We start from the raw sequence: 12,042 nt of genomic DNA on the forward strand, positions 1-12,042 counted from the left end.
AAATGCAGGGCCTTGAGGAATGACTTTGTGATGAAATGGGAATAATGGGAGTCATATATCTTATCTTATCTTGCACTGGGAAAGGTTTCAAGGTAATGCTGGTTGAAAAGTCAGTGTTGTGGTGGATTTCCTATAGGTCAGCAAAATTATTTTATTTCCTTGCAAATCAAACTAATTCAATGCCACAAGAAATTGATCATAAACACCAAAAGGACACTTTTCATCGGAGTGGGTCTTTAAGAATCTTTTCTTTACTTGTCCTCCTTTGGCATTTTATTGGCCACTGTTGAATTTTGCCTGGATCTTTTACTTTCAATGAAAAACATGCTGTTTCCAAACTAAAATTTTTTAACAAGATAAATTTATTTGCAGAATATAACAAATGTAAACACTCTTTGATGTTATTTGTGCACATAAAAAAAAAGAAAAATCAATTCTGGTTTGATTAAAGCAAGCCGTTGAAAACTATTAAAATCCCCTGCCTTAAGGCAGAATTTTCCAGCTGACTTTCAATTGAAGTTTGCGATACCCCAAGCAGTAAAGTCAAAAGAAAAAGCGGGAATATGGCTAAACTTTTACTCTTGATAATTTCCTTTAATCCAGCCTTGCAAGCTTCTGAATGTTTTGCAGACATGAACATTTTATAAATAATCATACTGTTGCCAATTAGCGCTATTCCCTGCTAAGCAGCTTCAAATTTAGCACTGGAAAAAGAAAGTAATGCTGAAGTGTCGATTGATGTTAATTAATGCTGATGAAAGTTTAGTGCTAAATGTCAAAAAACAGTAGTTTCTCAGATGATTAAAACCTTAAGTGCAGAGGTTTGGCTGATGTACGTGTATCCTCTGGTACTTTAGACTTAAAACCACCTCTTCATCTACTTTTGCTCCCTCATCACTTAGTATTCCACACAGGTGACTTGGTAAAACTTTAAATGACTTGCTGGCCTGCCTTCTCTTGTAAATTCCCTGAATCTTTCACTATTGTTCTATAGTGTATCAAGATCCTTCAGCCGACTTACGGCCTTCTATGATTTAAGCTGAGCAAAGAAATCTCATTACAAACTAGAAGCTCTATGGCGGGTGACACCTCTTACAGAGATAAGTTATAAGGAAAAACATGTAATTACAGTAAAGCAATGAAATACCACAAAAAAATTGCAGGAAAAAAACAAAACAAAATTGTTTCAGGACCCACTCCAATGAAAAATGTGTTTTTATGGCATTCTTCTAATGATGGAGGACATATATTTAGAAAATTAAGCTCAGAATTGAAACAATTGTGTTTAAAAAACAAAGATTATTTGTGATTTAGATGCCGGCACCTGTTGCTCTACAACCCATCACCATTGAGTCGATACACGAGTACCTCGGAGTCTTTGCACAATGAATGTTCAACTACTTTTTATGCTCTTTTTCTTGTTTTCTATTGGTATATTCTAACACTCATTTATTCTTTTAATGTGTGTTTTAAGCTACTGAGTGAGTGGTCTGATAGAGCAATAGACTGTCTTGTAATTTCCCCAAAGGTCCATAAAGTATTTATCTATCTAGCAATCTATTGCTAGAAAATAAACCGGGTTGGCCCCCTGCTCTGCTTCGCTCTGCAACAAAAGGGGAAGAAGGAGCGGAGTTGCTCAGCACCAACAGTCCCCCCCACAACTCAGAGGCAAATTTTTAATGATCTACTAACACTGAGCAGAAACTATGAGCTAGAAAATGACAGGATTTTTTTCATTTTAGCTATAATGGCATATTAATGAATAAAAACTTCTGGGAATGCTTTTAAAATAGATCAAAAGATGATGGGAGTGGGATTTAAAGAATGTTGAATTTTCACGATACTCTATAGCCTTTTCTTATAAGTATGCAGTGATCTGTGTAAAATTGACTAACACAACCATGCCTTTCAAACAATCCACCTGAGAAAGTATCCAACTGTAAATAGTTAATTCAATTTAATCAGGATTAAACGTGATTTATTATTAAAAAAAAAAAAAAACACCTGCAGGTGTAAATTAAATTTTCCAAGCCATCAAGTGACCATCAACTTGTCAGATTTTTTTCTTTCTTGCCCTCTGAGCCAGAGCGTCTGCCAGCGGCGGTTCTGCACCTGCTGACTCATAGCATTTCCGTATGAATCAGGTGCTCCTGCTCTGCCCTCAACACAGCTGAAAGTTTCAGAAATTTCACAGCCGAGGAGGTTTTAAATGAACCAGAAAAAATGTGGAGGGCTTAACTCCATAATAATTTTAATATCTGATGGCTGGCAAAATGATAAAGTTCACACATATGCTGACAAAACCAGCGATAAGACAACCATCCTTATCTTTGTCAATTTATATGCCATGCTTTGCCAAGGTATCACCACCAATTAACCTTCACAAAGACACTGGAGCTAATTCAATTACACTGGACTGCAGGACTGTGTGTCTGACTGACAGTTCATCCTGCCTGTGTGTTCTGATTGACAGGCTGCGAACAGGAGCGTTCCCTGTGCTGAATGTTTATATCTGTCTGACCCAATAAGACTATCTGACACATTTAGGAAGTGGGTGTTATCGCTTTGAGATTGCCTTGCCAAAGACAATGCGAGATAGCTTTAACTTGAATAAATTACATGGAAATGGGCCGCTTTGTTCTCCTGAAAATTTTGCAGTTTTCCTTTTTTTGGGAGATAAAATTACGTAACAGACTCTGGAGATTTTCTCAGCTAAAACGGTTTTTCGGCAGGTGGTAACAGGAAAAAGTATGTTTATTCGGCCAGCAATCAAAAAGACTGTGATCTGATTTTATTACTTTTTTCTTCTATATTCACCTGACATCACAAAAGGCTGCTGCAGCTAGAGAAAGTGACGGGAGGTGTCTGCGCTCGCGAAGATGTTAGGAGGGTCGGGCTGATGCTGTTGCCATTTAATCCATCCACACCGAGTGCAGGACTGAAGGGTAACAGCGGGGTGGGAAATAGAAACAACCTCCTTGTGTGATAGCTTTGCTGCCAAAATGAAATAGTCTCTTCTTTGAAAAGAAAAGTTATTGTTCCTGACAGAGCAAATTCACTCAGGCTTAATATGAGGCAGAAGATGCAACGGAGGGCTTGTTCTTGACTATCAGGGGAGTGAAAGGTATATCGCTGCTCCGCAGAAAGCCAAGTGTGGACTTCAAGGAGATCTCAACACAACATGACAGGTGTACTGCTGAGAGGGCTTTTATTCTTGTTAATCTAAAGGCTGTGCAGGCTAAAGGCCAACCAACTGATGGACATCAATGATGGTAAATAGAGGAAAGATCGGCAAGCTCTAGCATTTTTAAATGAAATTTGAAGAAACACATTTTGCCCTTTCATTCAACAGAAAAAAAGCAAGTTCCTGAGTTCTTTGTTAAATACATTTGGTTTTGCTTTAACGGCAAAAAAAAGCTCCCTTTTGTACTATGGCTAAACAAATCTGTTCATAGCAATTAAAGGAGAGGTACTCCACCCAGGTCTTATGGCCACTTTTAAATCCAACTTTAATCCTTTATGTATCAGTTTTTTTTTTCACCTCACATTTTTAAATCTTTCCTTGATATGGAGCCAAAACACACAGAATGGTATTGTGGTGTTTGTTTTTACAGGGTAAATGCAGTTTTTTCTCACTATGTCACGATTCACCTTTTGTGATTTTGCAGATTTTTTTTTTGCCATTTTGCATGCTTTTCTCTTCTCTTTTAGATAAAACACTGTGTTTTGCGTCCTGATTGGCCCTTGCAAGCAGATCATTAACCAGATCTTTGTTTTCGTTCTACAATACTGGATTTACTTTTTTATTTTATTTTACAAAGGTTTGAATTTTGCTAGTTTAAGCTAGAGAGAAAAGTGTGAAAATGGTAATTTCTCCTTGAGAAAAGTTTATAAAGTGTGTAGTCAGGCGTTTCACAGCCTTATAACATCCCTAACCCTACTTCATGGGTTATTTTTAGAACGTAACTCCTGCAACAAACGAGGGAACACTGTGCGTTCAGGGGTTTAATTACTATAGATACAATCATTTAACATTTTCTTATGGCTATATATATTTTAGGTAGCATGTTAAATCAATTGTTATGTCATACCCACAATGAAGGGCCAATTTCATGCTATGATGAGCCTTTCAGAGTTAACTATAGTCATATATCTGATGATACTTTGGCACACTAAATTAGAATTTCTTTATATAATATGAGTTGTTTTCTTGAGCTCATTTTCCTACCCGTAAGTAAGAGGACTCGATCTCTGAGGCACCGCCTTTCGCTTCTTGCGGGTGCCGCCCATTTCATGACGTCAACCTGGAGTCGGCCTCTGCAGTGTGTCACCCACAAAAACAAACAGCATCCAAACTTTTGCATAGATGGATGTTTATATTCTGGAGCCTTACAAAAAGTGTTTTGCCGATCACCGCTGGCTCTGTGGAGGAAGTGGGTGTGTGTTTTAGCCAGGGGGTGGTGCTGGCAGGGCAGACTCTTCCTGGAAGGGGTTGTTCCCCTTTCAGGAAGGGGCTGATGCTCATGGAGCAGGGTTGGAGAGGAATGCTTAGAAATGCAAGAATAGAGCAAAATACTCCTTTGGGGTTGTTTTTTGTTTGTTTGTGAAGAATTAACAATATAATACACTTTAAAGCCCAAAAATTTGATTTTGCATGATATAGGCCCTTTAACCTTTAAATGGAACCAGACTTAGTGGAGCAAATGACTTGTAAATCGATTGATTTAGGGTCTTCAACTTTGTTCTAGCTTTTCTAGAACCATAACAGTAGAATAACCCAAGGATCAAGATTAATCAAAATGCAAATTCTAGTCCATTTTCAGTAATGTTCCTTCCGAAAGAAAGAACCTCAGTTTTGAAATTGATTGTTCCATCACCCTAATGATCAAAGCATAAAATTGAGGCATACTGTTAATTTTTTTCCTTACATCTCTGAAGGTAATGCCCCTTTGAGGCGAATGTTTAATATTTCACAAAATTCATCTATTGTTCACCAACATTTGACCCTTGCACTCCAAATAAAGTGCTTGAAACGTAGCTGAGTTGACAAAGTTTTCCTTTTTACAGTTATGAAAGAGATTTGTTCGAAAGACTTCGGACTTCCCGTTTTTTACATTCAGTGAAACCTAAAACATGATGCAACGTTGAAAAATCTGGACAGCTTCCTTACTTGTGCAATTTGTCAAGTCTGAGTTTGTTTTTTGTTTTTTTAGATTCCTTTATGTCATGACTTTCAAAAAAAAAATGCATCAACCAGTGAGAACATTAACTACCACAGCACCCCAAAATTGATCACAACCTCTGTTTTAAACATACAAGAATCTCTCACTGAGTAATACATAAAAATATAAAGTCAATAAATGTCATCTGTGCAGTGGCCTTCAGGGGATTTGTAGCAGCTTTGACTATAATTCTTGGTGCAAAGTTGAGAGGCCATATAGGCAGATCTATCAAAAAGTGAGTAGATCCTTTATGTCACGCAATTAATCATTTGCTCAAATGTTTTTCTACCTTCACTGTGGCCTGTTGAAAAGACAGACAATAGACAAAAGATAATATTCCCCTGTCCACACACCGTCGAATGAATTCATATTTCTGTTCCAATTCCCAGTTTGAAAGGGACTTCTGTGAAGTATAATCAAAGCTGGAGGTTGTTAAAACACTCATGTAATTCCAGCCTTTAATAATGCAAAGTGTTTCATCACTGCTGTGTCCTAATCAGAATGGGAAAAGGCAGAGAGAACTATTTGAAAAAGAAATTCAGTTCTAATGGATCACAGATGCACGGCATTGATGTGTTACATTTTATAAGAAAGCAGATAAATGAGTGCGACTATTTATTAGAGTAGCATGATATCGAGCTTGAAAGGGGCACGTATTCAGAAGCTAACGGAATATTGTGAATGAGAGGAAATATGACAGATTCAGCTCATCAAGGCCAATGGGTTCAGCTGTGTTTTGGTTATGAAGCCAACACGCCTTCCTGCAAAGTCAATCAGCATCTTTTGTCAGATGCTCGTTCACATGACATGCACCTGATCCAACTCCATGCTGCTGTAAAACCCACAAAAACACCTAAAAGCAAGTCAACTCAGAGTAAAGTATGTAGTACTACTGCAGTCCTTTCAAATGAGATAATCATGTCTTGCTTGAAATCATGTTGGGTTAGTTTTTATATCTTTTAAGGTTAGCTTTAAACATATTTTCCCCCCGATTAGTTTCTTAATTTTTCTTATTTGAATTGAGATCAAACTATTTTTTCGTTTTGTTTTATGACTAAGATCAAATGTGTTAGTTTGCAAGGAAAATAAAAGTTGAGTTTCAATTATTTTACACTTGGATTGAAGAAACAGGTAAATGCACACAAAGTTGTCCATCAGCGAAGGAATTATAGGGTATTTTCAGTCCGCTAAATTGGTCTTTCTTATGTTTTTTGTTCAAAGATGAATATATTTGTGTATTTCATTTTTAATGTATTTTTCTGAAAAACGAAAAATATATATAGAAAATCATGGTCAAACAAAATAAATGCAGATGAAGAGGTTCTTCTTTCTTAGTATAAGGCAGATTTGAACATTTATGTATTTTTCTGGGGGGAAAAAACTAAGTTGTAAAAAGCTGTAGAGACCACAAGGGGCAGTACAGTATGGTCAAACTTCCTGGCACCCATGAGTCTGTCTCTACTGTGTAAAGGAAATACCACCATGACTTCTGTAGCTTCTCAAGATGTATGTTAAGTAGATTTTTGTCTAAAAATCAGTGACGTTTTTCATTCTAAAACTTCCCCAAGGTAGCTGTGGATGCAGTTTATTTTTTTCACAAACCCAACACAAACAAGAAAATAAGGTTTTTTAGAGTGCTCTAAAGCACAAAAAGTAGCTTGATAAAAAAATTAAAAATAATAAAAAGGAAATTGGCATAAAGCTATGCCTGATCACAAGCAAATACTTTTCTGGTGATGAATAAAGAAAGTCAAAAAAGCCTTCCTCCCACCTGTTGGTTCTCTGAAAATAGAACAGCAAACCCATCAAACTGCATGAAAACAGATTCTGTTGTTGCGTCATCCATCAGTAAAGACATCAGAAAAAAGTTTTAATTACCAGTCTGGAAAAGAGTAAAAGCAGTTAAAGCAGTAAAATGCATCCTCTATCGGTAGATTTATTCAATGTATGTTGAATTGCATTGGTTTAAATGGTTAAAGGGATTATTTATTAATTTAAAAAGAGAAAAAAAGTTAATCAATGTCATTAAGTACAAAGGGAATAATGACATTTTCCTTTAAAAGAAAAGTCTTGTTAGCCTAGAGGCAATTCCTTCCTATTTTCTGATTTGAATTCTGAAATGAATCTGTAATAGAATCAAACAGTAAACAAAAACAGGGCAGCTACATTCGGATAGACTTTGACTTTGCAGTGACTTTGACAGCTGATAAATCACCGGTCCAGTTTTGCAGTGTAATAACTGCCTCAAATTGAGTAAGTTTTCAAAGCATGCGAGACGAGACATTCTTTATGAAGCTTCCACCACAATCCTGACAAATTACCACCCAACGTGGACAGTCAGGCACTGATACTAATCTTTAAACCTGTTGAGATGCAATTATCAGCTTCAGTGCAATCTTTCAAAGGAAGTCAAGCGGCACAACAATAATGAAAAACACATCAATTTTGATGGAAGGGTCACTTCCTGTTAAACACAAATGCCCAAAGAAAGCAGGTTTTGATTAAAGTTTGAAGAAAATACACTTTTTTCTCCTCAGTTATTGGAGAATGAGGGTGGCATAACAAAGCACATAAGCTAATGAAACGAGCCCGAGCAAATGGTTTCTCTAATGATGCTGTGACAGTTTTCTCATTTGAGCAGACTGCTGTCTCGTCTTCTTGTCTTCCTGACCAAAGAGAGGCTCCCGATGGAACTAAGTGTCATTGAAAGACAGCATACCTGGCATTTTTCATTTCACTGCATTATAAAGAGAGAGTGATAAAATATTTACTTGCATCTGGATGACGGGGACAGATGATTACATGCTAATGTCTTGGTTGTTCATTCACTGGCAGTAAAACTTTCCGTATAAAAAGGAAATACTTGTATTATGTAAAGAAATAAAATGGGAAGCAAAACATGGTGGGCAGCTTTTAGAGGTGCAAACAAAAGCAGATGGTCAGAGATCCTTCTTTAAAGCTGAGTGGCTCGGGTTTTTAATCCTGTTCTGTAGGCGATAAACCAAAGCCTCGCTTAGCTCTTCTTTTTATGTCTGCACCACTATACCAGCTGTGCAGCACTGTGCTTTCAGGTGGTCTCTAACAGCCATCCGCGGCAACGCATCAATTCTAAAACCTCCGTTCATTTTTTCCCCCGCATAAATGCAAGGAAAATGAAGATTAGGAATATTTGTTTTACAGACAATAGTCTTGCATCTTTTATTTAACCTTAAAGGTTTTATCTTGACTACACAGCAGTGAAGAAATTTGAAATTCTATTCACTTTGCAGAGCAGAGATTGAATCTGCGATTTAACTGGCTGAAAGAAGGACAAAACTTGAGCCTGAGGAGGGTTTTGATTCACTTTTACATCTTAAATTTCGACTGAGACAAGAAACACTGGCTGTGTTGCATCGCTGAAGAAATGGCATGTAATAAGAGGGAAACACTGAGCTGTCAGGATATGAGAGAAGGATCCTGTCACAAGGAGAAAGGTGCCACAGTGTTTTATCAGTGGCATAGAAAAAAGTCATTAGGAGGTGTGTAGGCAATGGCCGAAAGCTGTCTGTCATAACAGTGGTGCCATGTTTAAACTCTGTTTATTTCTTCATGATTGGTTTTCATTTTAAAGCAAGAGCCTGGTGTCCAGAGACTTTGTTTTCTAAAAAAAAAATATATTTTTTTTTTGCAAAGGGAAGCAGAAAAAGATCGATGTAAAAACTTTTTTTTTGTTTGATTTTTACAGAGGCCCTGACGGGACATAGACGTAAAAAAAAAAAAAAAAAAAAAAAAAAAAAAAAAAGGACTAGTCTGGTGCGCACCAAATACGAGGAACCAGTACTATTTCTTTTTACTTCTAGTTTCTAGTGCCCACCCGATACTATGTCAGAGCTACCAATACTATTTTATCATTTTTGTTTTTTGCTCTGTGTGCCTTTAGGGCTCCGTAGTCTTTGGTAAATCTCTTCACTGTACATCCATCTTCCAAGCATTAATCAACCCTTAGTCTGGGGCCTTATTGGGCTCTTTATCCTACTTTACAATTTGCTCTGATAAATTAACTTTGAAAATGTTTTTTATGGCAGTGCTTGATTTCCATCTTTTTAGTACAATACCAGCTTCTTTGTTAAAGATCATTTTCATTATATTGTACAATAAGTCAAAAATGAACCTGAAACTGTTCAACAAACACAATTCCGAGTTGTAAATATCATTTTTAACTGCAAAAATTTACATTCTTTATGTTTTCCATAACAAAGAACTAATGTGTAAAAACAAATTAAAAGGTATACAACCAGAAAACAAGGCAAAGACAAAGTCAAAACATTGCAAAAAATGTGGAAAATAAACAGGCAAGGCTCCACTAAACTATACATTGTTCGAAAGACTTATTTTATTTATTATTTATTATGTCTCATACCTTGACTTTGTTTTAAATAAGAAAAATTTCAAACAAATTTTTTTTTTTAAACGTGTTGAATGAAAGCAGTGCAAATGGGGGGGTCAATCATATGTCATAATAAACAACCGACGTGATTGGCAAACACACTGGAGAGTTCAGTGACTACTGAGGGTTAGTTGAAATTTAAATTTAAATTTAAATGCAACTTTAAGGTGTTTTACCAAATTGTGTATTTTATTAAAATAGTTTTATAAGTTCATTCATAAGGAAACAGAAAATTTAAACAAAAGTTGGCAATTTGTCATTATCAGTAGTAAAAACTGACCAAATTCAGAAGGAAAGTAAAAACTCTTACTATTTCACTTTACTTTACAGTTAAATTCTACAAAAAATATACTTTCAGCATCTAAAGAGTAATGCATTTCAGTGCCAAGTGTTTAGCCTTGTTTCCCCTTTTGAAAAGTGGTTTAAAGGCTGATCCTCTTAGACCACTTCTTGTCTTCTTTTAAAGGGATTTTTTTTTTTTTTTGCTGATTGAGTTTTGGGTTCTTTATTTAACTAATTATTAAGTTGGAATGCATTTGCTTTTCTAACTCGGTGAATAAAGTCGGGTGTATTGATTTTTTAAAGTCCTCAGGTTTGTTTTGCAGAATCCGCCACAGACCCAACTGTGGAGTGAAATTTCCTTTGCACAGCAACCTCCCCTCCCACAACATGTGGCTGACTCCGATTTTGGTTTCATTTTTATCCTATCTGCTCCAAGACAAATTATAAAATGGAGAACAAATGTGTTCCTTCAATTGTGTAGCAAATCTAGGATCTTTGCCATTTTGACAAAATGCAAGATTAAGAGTTTTATCAGACAAAAAAAAGACGTTTTAAATTTACCCCTTTTTTAAAGTTGCTTTTGTACTTATTCTTCTGATAAACGTGTTTTAAGCTAGACGTTTGAAAAAGAATCTAAAACATTAAAGAGATTCATGCATATGTAGGGGCAATTTTCTTTGCTAATTTACTATAAAAAAAGTTAAGAAATAAATCTGACAGGTTTAACTCGTCATTTAAATTCAGTCTCACTCCACGTACCATATGCAGATGAGCAATTCAGTATTTTAATTATGCAGTGTTGTTATGGAAAATGCAGATTTTCTGTTATGTGTCGGAAAAAAGTTTAAATTGCATTACCAGCAGGATAACATAAGCATAGGTGCCACACTTCATTTAAATGTAAAACTGTCATGCTGGTCACATGATGGAGCATGGGCCAAAGTGACATTGATGCATTTAGTGAGGGGATAATGAGGAGGGTTACATTGTTTTGATGTGGAAGTAGCCCCTGTAATTGCTGACCAGAGAACGTTTTAGAATCATTTCATGTGACTAATTTAAGACTCCCTCAGGGATCCATGTCTCTTACAAGCTAATCCATGATGCTCTTTAAAGTAATCCATTCAAATAAGTCTTCCCCAGTATCATCGATTAAGACTCCTGGTTGATGGAGAAGCTTGGAATATGCAGCACGATGAGACTAAAGCTGCAGCAGGTTTTTGTGATCAACTTTGAAACCATTGCTTTTATTTCGAATTTTGGAGTTATAACTAAAAACATTAAGTTGGGAAAGTAACAGGAAAAGCTAACACTAACAGTTTTACTATTGTGGAAACAACAAATCATTTTCATATGTTGCATACAAATGTCAAACACAGTGTTTTATTTGAGAAGAAATATACATGTAGTCAACTCCCTCAGTTCCTGTATGTAAAGGGGAAGACGTAGACAAAAAAAATCATTGAAAAGCTATTTTGCTGTTAAAAACATGACAAATGCAATATTGAAACCACAGGGCACCTCCCCTCTGTTCGGTGTTTAATTATGGACGACCCAAGTCACTAGTGAGTCATCCAAGTGGAAAGGTTATGCAGGTTATGAGAAATGATTGCAAGAAAATGAATCATTGATAATTACTAGGGTCACATTATTTCTGTTAGGGCTACTTTATTTAGTAGTAGCGATTGCTTAGTGTGAACTCTGGTTGGTATCCCTGCACATCAGTCAGTGAAAGGACAAATTCCTTTGATTTACTACAAAGGAAATGTTGGATAATCAAAAATATCGGGTCACTTAATGAAAAGCAAAACTCAAGACCGTTGATTGAAAATTCAATTTCCAATTTAACGTCAAGCAAATTAAACACAAAGTGGGTGAAAATAGTCCAAACTCTTTTTTACATTTTCTGCCTCTGCTTGGAATTGAAAACTGGACTGAAATGGTCTGAACTTGTTGAATTTAGATTTTTTTGCAACTTTTTATGTAGCAAAAAAAGAAAAATAAAGATTATATACATCATTGCCAATGTCTTTAATTTAACTTATATTTTGTTACTGATAACTCTGGACCTTGTATCTCCTAAATGTTATTATTATTATGCTGCTTATAACT

The 12,042-nt window shown here is 36.0% G+C and overlaps 1 protein-coding gene across 1 annotated transcript in view; it reads right to left on the reverse strand.

The window, feature by feature from the left end:
• Positions 1–12,042, reverse strand: part of elfn1 (extracellular leucine rich repeat and fibronectin type III domain containing 1) — a 75,626-nt gene that overhangs the window by 15,586 nt on the left and 47,998 nt on the right. The gene's annotated exons all lie outside the window — the stretch shown is intronic.

The sequence above is a fragment of the Oryzias latipes genome, chromosome 8, assembly GCF_002234675.1.
Source record: "Oryzias latipes chromosome 8, ASM223467v1".
Taxonomy (NCBI): Eukaryota; Metazoa; Chordata; class Actinopteri; order Beloniformes; family Adrianichthyidae; genus Oryzias; species Oryzias latipes.